Raw genomic sequence first — 13,186 nt, 5'->3', positions numbered from 1 at the left:
TCTCCTCCCAGACCTGGACTAAAGCATCCGCCAACTCCTGGACAGTCTGTGGTGCAACGTGGCGTTGATGGATGGAGCGAGACATGATGCCCCAGATGTGCTCAATTGGATTCAGGTCTGGGGAACGGGCTGGCCAGTCCATAGAATCAATGCCTTCCGCTTGCAGGAACTGCTGACACACTCCAGCCACATGAGGTCGAGCATTGACTTGCATTAGGAGGAACCCAGGGCCAACCGCACCAGCATATGGTCTCACAAGGGGTCTGAGGATCTCATCTCGGTACCTAATGGCAGTCAGGCTACCTCTGGCGAGCACATGGAGGGCTGTGCGTCCCCCCAAAGAAATGCCACCCCACACCATGACTGACCCACCGCCAAACCGGTCATGCTGGAGGGTGTTGCAGGCAGCAGAACGTTCTCCACGGCGTCTCCAGACTCTGTCACGTCTGTCACATGCTCAGTGTGAACCTGCTTTCTTCTGTGAAGAGCACAGGGCGCCAGTGGCGAATTTGCCAATCTTGGTGTTCTCTGGCAAATGCCAAACATCCTGCATGGTGTTGGGCTGTAAGCACAACCCCCACCTGTGGACGTCGGGCCCTCATACCACCCTCATGGAGTCTGACCGTTTGTTTCTGACCATTTGAGCAGACACATGCACATTTGTGGCCTGCTGGAGGTAATTTTGCAGGGCTCTGGCAGTGCTCCTCCTGCTCTTCCTTGCACAAAGGCGGAGGTAGCGTTCCTGCTGCTGGGTTGTTGCCCTCCTACGGCCTCCTCCACGTCTCCTGATGTACTGACCTGTCTCCTGGTAGTGCCTCCATGCTCTGGACACTACGCTGACAGACACAGCAAACCTTCTTGCCACAGCTCACATTGATGTGCCATCCTGGATGAGCTGCACTACCTGAGCCACTTATGTGGGTTGTAGACTCCGTCGCATGCTACCACTAGAGTGAAAGCACCGCCAGCATTCAAAAGTGACCAAAACATCAGCCAGGAAGCATAGGAACTGAGAAGTGGTCTGTGATCACCACCTGCAAAACCACTCCTTTATTGGGGGTGTCTTGCTAATTGCCTATAATTTCAACCTGTTGTCTATTCCATTTGCACAACAGCATGGAAATTTATTGTCAATCAGTGTTGCTTCCTAAGTGGACAGTTTGATTTCACAGAAGTGTGATTGACTTGGAGTTACATTGTGTTGTTTAAGTGTTCCCTTTATTTTTTTTGAGCAGAGTATATATATATATATATGTATATATTTTTTTATCAATATATTTTTTTATTCTGATTTTTCAGGGGTTGCTGCAGCACCCCCAGCACCCCTACTTCCCACGGCTATGCAACTAATGTGAATTCAACATGAATTTAACAAGACATTTCACCATGACATTGGCTTTAAGGTTAAATGTTGGGTGAAAAAATACTAAATTCCCTTAAGTTAAATTTTGGCAAATCCAATCAGTATCGGCATTGTTTCAACGTCATCACGTTTCTCCCAGTGGGTTCTTTGTAGTGGTTCATTATTGATCATCACACAATACAATTACTCTGAAATTATAATGATTAGTGAGACTTTACTACGAAGGAGAATAACCTGAGAGTGAGCACCTTATCAATAATTGAAATGGTTAATGATAAACATCATCACACATACACATTGGGGTATACAACATTTGTACAAGATGTGTCTCATGCCCTCGTGGCGTTTTGTAGGTCAAGCTCGTAAGATGCCGTTTCCTTTACCAGAGAGGTATGAGACCAGCCCGAGGCACTTAGCCAACATGCTAACAGCAGCCATGATTAATTCAAGAGCCCCTGTTAACGTTGATTACCAAGTCTTTCAGCCCCACTGCTCCCTCCCTTCTATCTGCCGCCGAGGGCACTAGCTGTAGCATTGGCTACTGGAGGCAAGCCAGCAAAGAGCCTTCCCTATGCTGGTCGTGTCTTATTGTGTGCACACGTCACATCTGGCTCTCTCAATTCCTGGGTGCTGCAATGTACTGACATGAAGTTATTTTGTGTGTGATCGATCTACATTACATCGCTACCGACACTGTAAGCAAGTACAAGGTAGTGCCAATCAAATGTAAAATCAATAAGTCGTGTTGAAGAGAGCGGGTGATAAATTGTACTTTAGTTAGATCTCCGTCACGGTCCTTCGTGCACATTTTATAATATGTTCACTCAGGCCTTTGCATTAAATATGACTCTGTCAAAACATGTTGATGATGTTGGGTGACAAGTAAATGGGATGATCATCTCGTGCATATGACTCATATGCAGTGCTGGTTCTGTAATGCACTTCTTCAGGATACATGTAATGTAGTGGCATGTGTCTTTAAATATACATTTACAGGGGCAATCTGCAGTTGCTACATCCATTTTTTTCAATCCTTATTTAACTAGGCAAGTCAGTTAAGAACAAATTCTTATTTTCAATAAAGGGTTAACTGCCTTTTTTTACTCCGTGTGCAAACCATGTTAATTTAAGCAAACAATATTTAGCCTCAAAACATGGTTCAACTATAATTTTGATATCATGCATGGTAAGTCTCTGAATTTGAGAGTGGTTACATTTCTTCAGACCCATCCCTAGGCTTTTTACCGAAACAGGGGCAGGAAGAACGCTATGTTTTGTTTCACCTGCTGCCCCTTTAAATGGATATTCATCCATATATTTAACCTAGAAAGTCGTTTACATTATATAAACCCAGGGAGGGATCCAGACATTAATCACAACTCTGCTGAGGAGCCTTCAGTATGTCAACATCCATTAAGAAAAGTATGTAAAAGCAACCAGGCTTAAATATGTTCAGTAGTAAGAGTCATTCAAAGTTTTGACCTTGGCTCCATTGTGTGTTAATCGTGTTAGCCTGGGTAAGCCTAATTACTTAAGGAGCCTCGGACTGACAGTCAAAGCCAGGCAGGCAAAGCCCCTTTGTTTCCGACAAGGTCTTTGTGCTGTAGAGGAAGCACTGTTTCAAAGTCAATAGCAGCCTTAGTGCTGTCGTAATCACAATTGAAGTCTTCAGCCAAGACAACAAGAGTAGAGTATCCTTATGAAGCCACGGCTGGCTAACATGAATCAGGGTCATAGTCAGACCCGCTGGTACAGGTACAAAGAAAGTACTGTTCATTTCAAACTGCCAGCTGCTCTGAAGAAGAGGGATACAGAACATCAAACCCCATGTGGAACGTCTTGGAATGCCATTTTTATGACACTGGAATGTAACAGTTCTTCACAAAATTTGATGATCATACTCAGAGATGGGCAAAACAATGAAATACAAGGACACACTGGGCTTTGTGAAAATACATAGATATGTAGCATTGAATGTATGATTTCTGGGACATTCTTAAGACCTGAACTAATAGTTAGTTGCTGAGCATCTTCCATGATACTGTAAACAAATCTTTCCTTATCTCTATACCCTCCCCTCTATTTCTGAGCTAAAGCAGCACAATTCAAATGCACATGGCTCCTTTGATCAGGAAGTAGTACGCTGGCACGCTTTTTCCAAAGTAGGCTTGTCAAATTCCATGCTTGAACAGTCCCTTGAATAACTGAAAAGTACCAGTAAATTTTCAGAGAGGACAATAAAAAATGAAATGAACATTCGCCAATAATACAAGGGAACTGCTCTGGGATGAGTGAGTGAAGCAGTGAAGATTAGCATTAAGCTGATTACCCAGGAAAGTGCTAACAAACATGAGAGAGTGAGTGCTTCATTGTGTGGACTCAAAGCTATCACTATAAGAGTCCTGAAAGCCATTGTCTCTGACTGTTAAGACATTACGTTTATTTCAATAATTCCGACTCAGATGGTGAATGTATGTGATGCACATAGTTTTTTTGGAAAGGTAGGACAAGATGAGCTGCAGGCTTTACTCAGCTGTTAGTCCCCCCCCCCCCCTCAATCCTAACACATACACACTCCCCTGCGTATGTATTTAGACAATGAGGCTAAAACTATTAATTTGGCTCTATACTCCAGTATTTTGGATTTGAGATCAAATGTTTCATGAGGCTACAGTTGGGGAGAGTGGGGTACGTTGAGCCATTTTTTTACATTCAGCATCACTACGTCAAGGGAATTCTAGTATTCTTTACATTTTTTTTGGGGGGGGGGGGGTTGTTGTGTATCCCTGGAAATAATCAGAATTCATGTAAACATAACAGCTTTAAAAACACAGATTGTTCTCCGGTATGGGGTAAGTTGAGCGTCGGGGCAGGGTAAGTTGAGCCACCTTGGAGTAAGTGGGTGATGGTGTCCTGTGACAAGTGCTTGGTGGTGTCCTGTGACACTGCTTGATGGTGTCCTGTGACAAGTGCTTGGTGGTGCTGGTAGGTCACAGTTTAATTCATGGGGTGTGACGTCTGGAGGAAACCTGGCACCATCCCTACGGTAAAGCATGGTGGTGCAGCATCATGCTGTGGGATATTTTTCGGCAACAGGGACTGGGAGACGAGTCAAGATCGAGGGAAAGATGAACGGAGCAATGTACAGAGAGATCCTTCAAGAAAACCTGCCCCAGAGCACTCAGGACCTCAGACTGGGGAGAAGGTTTACTTTCCAACAGGACAATGACCCTAAGCACACAGCAAAGACAATGCAGGAGTGGCTTCGGGACAAGTCTCTGAATGTCCTTGAGTGGCCCAGCCAGACCCCAGACTTGAACCTGATCGAACATCTCTGGAGAGACCTGAAAATAGTTGTGCAGCGATGCTCCCCATCCAACCTGATAGAGTTTGAGAGGATCTGCATAGAAGAATGTGAGAAACTTCCTAAATACAGGTGTGCCAAGCTTGTAGCATCATACCCAAGAAGACTTTTGGCTGTATTTGCTGCAAAAAGTGCTTCAACAAAGTACTGAGTAAAGGGTCTGAATACTTATGTAAATGTGATATTAGTTATTCAATTTGATTTATACTTTAGCAAAAAAAAAAAACGTTAAAAAAACTGTTTTTGCCTTGTTATTATGCGTTATTGTGTGTAGATTGATGAGGGGGGAAACGATTTAATCAATTTTAGAATTAACGCTATAATTTAACAAAATGTGAAAAAAGTCAAGGGGTCTGAATACTTTCCAAATGCACTAAATTAATAAAAATCATGACAGCTATGATGGACACTGGAAGTTTCTGTACAATTTTATAAATGCCTACAGATAATTTGTTAGTTTGACATGGTGGAATCTTTTTGTCTCTTTAAAATGAATGTACGAGAAATGATGGTGGAAATGCCTTTATGCGCAAATATTGATAAAATAACTATCTTATCGAAGTAAACTTGGAGTGACACGATGATATGGTGTGTGGTCCCCCGACACTCATGACACTATGCAGTTATTCGGCTACAGATTAAATAAATTATGATGAATTTCACAGGGTGGTGAAAGTGCATGGTGATGAGCTTGATTCTCCTTTCCAATAAATATCAAGGGCCTTATTCTGGTGAGTGACATGATGATAGATGCTTGACTGCTGTTTGACAAATGAAAATATTCTCGCTCTTATCAATAATAATCTCATCAAGTAGACTAGTTTACCCGCACGGTATTTGCGAGCTGTTAGAAACTGCGCACAAACCAACACCAGAGGAGGCACATTTGCTTTGTAACGCAATGGTGTGCGGCAAAACTATCCGTAGAGTTGAAAATGCGATGGAAACACATTGATCTTTAGATTTTTATTCAGTACATGAAAACTTAATCGAAAAGTACATTTTGTGTGCACTGTCATCACACACTGATTTTTGTCTGCAACAACAAGAGTAACACCACTGGTGGGAAAATCTGCATATTTTCTTTATGCAGATTTTAGAATACTTGCAAGGAAAATCCGGACAGTTGGATGGAATTCTAGCTATTCAGTCAATGTGTTTATCCTTTGCTGCTGCTCGAATGGACTTCTTCCCTTCTCTCAATTCCTTGTCTGCTCTCTCAAGAACTTCAATGGGGGCAAGACTCAGTGGTGGGCCGTCAGGGCCAGCAAGGCCTTCTCTGCTGGCCTAAACAGCATCAGAATATAATTTTTTTTAAATATATTTTCCCACAAATATGTATTAAATGATTCCCCAGAGTAAGAGTTATACTCTTCATTTCATAGCTTTCCTCTTGGTTGCATTGCTTCCAGCCCCAGGTTGAGATTTGGAGGGCTGGTCTTTATGTTAGATATTTTATCCAATCATATTCAGCCATCATGTGTTGCCAGGTGTCTAAAATCTGCCCCCAGGCCTTCAGAATCAACAGTGCGGGGGCTTGTAGCTTGAAGTGAATGGAAATGAAAATTTATTGTCAACCAATCAGCTTTAGAGTTGGCTATTGTACAGAGGCAGGTCCTATATGGGCAGGTCTATGCAGAACCTCAGAACTAGGAAACTGAATTTGATAAACTAATTAATTTGCGTACTACTAAGCTGTTTTTTCAACCCACAATGGCGGAAGGAGGAGAAGATATCGATTTGGTTGAGGATATAATTATAACGTCATTCTCAAGACAAACTTTTCAAGAAAAATTAGACATAGTCAGGAGAGGTCGCCCGACGCTGACGCTACAAAGCCTGTCACAGGTGGGAAAGGGGTTCGTTCGCCACTTTCAAAGTTCCAACTACGAGCGCTGTCAATGGCTCACAGGCGCCGAGAAGCATTGCAAACTGTACTGCTGGGAATGCCTATTATTTGCAAGTGATCGATTTGGTGTTTGGAGCCACACTGGCTTTGCAAACTTGAGTTGTCTAACCAAGGCAGCAACGAGACACCAAAGTACGGCTGGGCACTTACAAGCAATGGTGCTTTTAAAAACTTTTGGGGACACCCGAGTGGATCTACAGCTCAACGAACAAGCGCGCAGGGCAACGGAGCTGCACAATGAAAAGGTATTGTACTCTTCCCTTGCAATTCTCTGAAAAAAAATGTCAATTTCAAGGTGACGCAACGCCTGGTTATACTGCGTCTCTGTCTAAATGTATAGTGTCTAGAGCCATGGCATCATAATGATGGTAATAAGAGGTGGATTAATTTGGGTGCGACTGTGTAGGACTTCACTGAAGGCCCAGACCCCAGGCCCACGGCACGCCATTGGCAAGACTGCTTGTTTTATGTTCGTATGCACAGGGCATGATGATGTCTGCTCTATAACAACAAAAATGCCCTATTTTGAGTTCATATGCATGACACATTGCAAAAATACTATACATATAATGCATTAACCGGACAAAATATAAACATAATTTCTATAGGTTTTGGTGGCCAATGGCTCAATTTACACCAAGGCAAAAATGTTTACTATAGTAGCCCACAGCTACATGGATGCACTTTCATGCTCGTTTTAGGACTTCATATTGAAGCTTTGAAAGATCCCAACTGATTTATAGAACAATGTGAAAACTGTATAATTTGGTTTGGTAAAAGCATAATGAAACCCATAGCACACATTCGACTTGGTGAAAATCCGTTTTATGGACCTAACTTAGTTACCTCTTTTTTTACATGTGGTTTATTCCTTCACAAACTCCATTAAATGATGACCTCTTCCTAAATATTTGGTCGCATTATTAATTTTGTATATGGTTTTGTAGAAACACTTTCCGCTACAGAATGTCCCCTTTTAATTTGAAGGTATTTTCAAACATATCTGTTTTACCGTTTAGAAATGAAAACACTATGTATCTAGGCCCCACATTTGAAGGTGTCAAGTATTTGTACAAATTCACATTTTGCAGTCAATTTTGTTGTAAATAAGAATACTCCTACATTAATGTGGATGCTACCATGACTACAGATACTCATGAATGAATCGTGAATAATAATGCGTTTGAAAGTAACAGATGCACAAAGATCATATCTTCAAAACACACGTAACCTTTCGCCATTGGAAATAACAGGGAAGGTAAGCATTATACAGTGTTATTTGCTGATTATCTGTAATCATGGTAGCATCCACATGAATTTAGGTGTTCAGAAAAAAATGGATTGTATTCTTATTTACAATAAAGTGACTCTAAAATGACACCATACATTATTTACCATTCATTTATATTGGGCACAACATAATCCGCAACACAACCAAAACAAACTGCAAATGCATCCAACAAGTTTGTGGTCACATGCTTGTTGTCATTGCGTGCTATGAATGTGGGACCAAATACTAAACTTTTGACGAATTGAATACACTATAAGTGAATTTGTCCAAATACTTATGGAGTAAAGAGCCAAATTAAACTTTTTTAGCTTCATGTCCAAATAAACATGTAGAGGAGTGTACATGCAGATACTGTCACGTTCTGACCTTAGTTCCTTTGTTTTGTCTTTGTTTTAGTATGGTCAGGGCGTGAGTTGGGGTGGGCAGTCTATGTCCTTTTTTCTATAGTTTGGGATTTCTGTGTTTGGCCTGGTATTGTTCTCAATCAGAGGCAGCTGTTAATCGTTGTCCCTGATTGAGAACCATACTTAGGTAGCCTGGTTTCACCTTTGAGTTGTGGGTGATTTTTTCTGTTCTGTGTTTTGCTGCACTGTTCAGGACTGTTTGTTTTTTGCCGTTTTATTGTTTTTGTTCAAGTGTTCAGTATTCGTATTAAATACAATATGGACACCTACCACGCTGCCCATTGGTCCTCACCTTCTTCAACCCACGACAGCCGTTACAGATACAGTGTGATATGCAGATACAAATATTCATACCCCTTGACTTATTCCACATTTAGTTGTGTTACAGCCTGAATTCTAAATGGATTAAATATATTTGATTTCTCACCCATCTACACACAATACACAAAAATGACAGTGAAAACTTGTTTTTTGTTGATTTTGTGAACATGAAATACAGAAGTATCTAATTTACATAAGTATTCATATCTGTCAGGATTTGGCCAGGGTTGTTCCGGGTTTTGGTCAGTAGATGCCCCCATTGTGCTTTTTGTCCCTATGTTTTTCCCTTGATCCCCATTATTATTTGCACCTGTGTCTCGTTTCCCCTGATTGTATTTAAACCCTTTGTTTCCCTCAGTTCTGTGCTCTGTGTTTGTATGTTAGCACCCTGCCCTAGTGTTCTGTGTGCTCTTGTCGATTCCGGGTGACGTTCTTGTGGTATTCTGTTTTTTGTTTTTGTTTATTTTTGGTGAGTTTCTTTTGAGGTCTTTTTGTGTTTTACCTACCACCTTTTGGATTTGCCATTTTTTGTATTTTAGGATTTTTTCTTTATTAAATACACCGTCTTAAGTACTGCTGTGTCTGCCTCATCTTCTGGGTTCTGCTGTCTATTCGTGGCTCAGTTAGTTAAGTGACTGTTTCTCACTCCGGAGACCCAGGTTCGAAACCGGGTCCTGACAATATCCCTGAGTTTATACTTTGTAGATGCACCTTTGGCAATGATTACAGCTGTGAGTCTTTCTGGGTAAGTCTCTAAGAGCTTTCCAAACCTGGATTGTGAAACATTTCCTATTATTATTTTCAAAGTCTTAAAGCTCTGTCAAATTGGTTGTTGATCATTGCTAGACAACCATTTTCAGTTCTTGCCATAGATTTTCAAGCAGATTTCAGTCAACTGTAACTGGGTCACTTAGGAACATTCACTGTCTTCTTGGTAAGTAACTCATTGGGTAGATTTGGCCTTGTGTTTTAGGTTATTGTCCTTCTGAAAGGTGAATTAATCTCACAGTGTCTGGTGGAAAGCAGACTGAACAAGGTTATGCTGTGCTAAGACCATTCCGTTAATTTTTTTATCCTGAAAAACTCCCGTCCTTAATTATTACAAGCATACCCTTAACATGATGCAGCCATCACTATGCCTGAAAATATGAAGAGTGGTACTCAGTAATGTGTTGTATTGGATTTGCACCAAACATAAAACTTTGTATTCAGGACAAAAGTGAATTTCTTGAAAAAAACTTTGCAGTATTACTTTAGAGCCTTGTCCTAAACAGGATGCATATTTTGGAAATGTTTTATTTTGTACAGGAGTCTTTCTTTTCACTCTGTCAATCAGTTTTCAAGTCATCATTGGCCTTATGGTACCATTTCCTGAGTGGTTTCCTTCCTCTCTGGCATCTGAGTTAGGAAGAACAACCTGTATCTTTCTAGTGACTGGGTGTATTGATACACCATCTAAAGTATAACTTCACCATGCTCAAAGGGATACTCAATGTCAGTTTTTTCCCCCTCTCTTCTTTGTGAGGCATTGGAAAACCTCCCTGGTCTTTGTAGTTGAATCTGTGTTTGAAATTCACTGCTCGACTGAGGGTAGTACAGAGGGTAGGGTAGTACAGACTGTACAGATAACTGTATGTGTGGTGTACGGAGATGAGGTAAACATAAAAAAAATCACGTTAACACACTGTTATCGCACACAGAGTGAGTGCACATTTTTACTCCTGAACATATTTAGGATTGCCCTACCATATTGACTCAAGACATTTCAGCCTTTCATTTTCATTTAATTTGTCTCCTCACACCATCAGTAAATATGTATGGTTTCTGACCCTCATCTGAATGCAGAGATTCCATAGTAAGCACTACTTATCAGCTCTCAACCCACTTTTCACACGGGTTAATTACTAAACCCTCACATAGGCTACTTTAGACATATACACCGCTTGGAAAATTACAGTGTATGGAGTTACCATCAAATGAGCAGCTACAAAATATCTCTTAGCCCTCGCTCATGTCTTGTGGCTGAGGTAAAATGTGTCGAACACTGATAGAGGCAGTGCTCTTCCCACGGGCACCGAAGACGTGGATGTGGATTAAGGCAGCCCCCTCGCACCTCTCTGATTCAGGGCTGGGTTAAATGCGGAAGACACATTTTCAGTGGAGTACATTCATTTGGACAACTGACTATGTATCCCCCTTTCTCTTTCTTCCCTCCTCCTCTGAATACAGCCGCAGCGTTGCTAGGCAACAGCACAGCGGAGAGGGGGGGGCTGGAGAGTGAGGGTAGGATGAGAGAGAGAGCTACTTCCTGGCTTGATTCTGTGACTTATCAGCCGTGCATTGTGGGTGTGACTGTGTGTGTGTCAGCCATCCATCATGCTGTGCTTGGCCAAGAAGACTACAGTACATCTGGCCGGTGATTGCTGCCTGTGTCCAACCGACTCTGGCTGTGTTGGATTCTCCCTGGTGGTGACGGGGGGGGGGGGGTTCCCATCTGTTCTTATAACCAGGTCCAAACCAGTTGTCTACGGTTTTCAGGAATAGTTGACAACATGAACAGCACCTGATTATTCTCTTTGAACAACCCTTACAGTACAAATCAATAATGGATTTCAGTAACATTCCAGTCATCCAAGAGGATGAAAGATATGCATTGCTGGATATCCCATGATGATGATATACACGGTATTGAATTATTGTGTGTAATTTAGCATTGTTTTTTGGGGAATAACTCAAAAATAACTCAAAAATAATGATTTGAATGTCACCGTCAAAACATCCTATTTTGGATGAAATAAATGTTTTAATTAAGCCCTCACAGCAAATATATGGATCAAAATCTCTTTCAATAATTATGCTTTTGAATTTTGCTTTACTGTCAGCGGTATGGCTTGTTGCTGTGCAGCAGACAATGATATGACCAGCAGAAAAGGACATTTGACTTGTGTTCAGCGCCCTCCAGTGTTGAAGAAGAGTCAAGACACCCAGAATAGCATATCAAATGCACTGACAAGTGCCACCAATTTGACAAGCTTAGCATCATTTAGTGAGGACACAACCCCCAGGGAAGTATCAAGGATCCATTAAACTATCATGCAAGTTAAGTAGAAGATTAAACAGTGGGTCAATTATAAAGTAAGTCAATCTTCAACTGACCTTATGGCAATTTTTATTTTATTTTTTATTTTTACTTCACCTTTATTTAACCAGGAAGGCTAGTTGAGAACAAATTCTCATTTGCAACTGCGACCTGGCCAAGATAAAGCATAGCAGTGTGAACAGACAACACAGAGTTACACATGGAGTAAACAATTAACAAGTCAATTACACAGTAGAAAAAGAAGAGAGTTTATATACATTGTGTGCAAAAGGCATGAGGAGGTAGGCAAATAATTACAATTTTGCAGATTAACACTGGAGTGATAAATGATCAGATGGTCATGTACAGGTAGAGATATTGGTGTGCAAAAGAGCAGAAAAGTAAATAAATAAAAACAGTATGGGGATGAAGTAGGTAAAAATGGGTGGGCTATTTACCGATAAGACTATGTACAGCTGCAGCGATCGGTTAGCTGCTCAGATAGCAGATGTTTGAAGTTGGTGAGGGAGATAAAAGTCTCCAACTTCAGCGATTTTTGCAATTCGTTCCAGTCACAGGCAGCAGAGAACTGGAATGAAAGGCGGCCAAATGAGGTGTTGGCTTTAGAGATGATCAGTGAGATACACCTGCTGGAGCGCGTGCTACGGGTGGGTGTTGCCATCGTGACCAGTGAACTGAGATAAGGCGGAGCTTTACCTAGCATGGACTTGTAGATGACCTGGAACCAGTGGGTCTGGCGACGAATATGTAGCGAGGGCCAGCCGACTAGAGCATACAGGTCGCAGTGGTGGGTGGTATAAGGTGCTTTAGTGACAAAACGGATGGCACTGTGATAAACTGCATCCAGTTTGCTGAGTAGAGTGTTGGAAGCTATTTTGTAGATGACGTCGCCGAAGTCGAGGATCGTAGGATAGTCAGTTTTACTAGGGTAAGTTTGGCGGCGTGAGTGAAGGAGGATTTGTTGTGGAATAGAAAGCCGATTCTAGATTTGATTTTCGATTGGAGATGTTTGATATGAGTCTGGAAGGAGAGTTTACAGTCTAGCCAGACACCTAGGTACTTATAGATGTCCACATATTCAAGGTCAGAACCATCCAGGGTGGTGATACTAGTCAGGCATGCGGGTGCAGGCAGCGAACGGTTGAAAAGCATGCATTTGGTTTTACTAGCGTTTAAGAGCAGTTGGAGGCCACGGAAGGAGTGTGTATGGCATTGAAGCTCGTTTGGAGGTTAGATAGCACAGTGTCCAAGGACGGGCCGGAAGTATATAGAATGGTGTCGTCTGCGTAGAGGTGGATCAGGGAATCACCCGCAGCAAGAGCAACATCATTGATATATACAGAGAAAAGAGTCGGCCCGAGAATTGAACCCTGTGGCACCCCCATAGAGACTGCCAGAGGACCGGACAGCATGCCCTCCGATTTGACACACTGA

Source organism: Oncorhynchus masou, chromosome 33 (assembly GCF_036934945.1).
Source record: "Oncorhynchus masou masou isolate Uvic2021 chromosome 33, UVic_Omas_1.1, whole genome shotgun sequence".
NCBI lineage: Eukaryota > Metazoa > Chordata > Actinopteri > Salmoniformes > Salmonidae > Oncorhynchus > Oncorhynchus masou.
The sequence above is the reverse complement of the archived record's forward strand: the minus strand, read 5'-3'. Positions refer to the sequence as shown.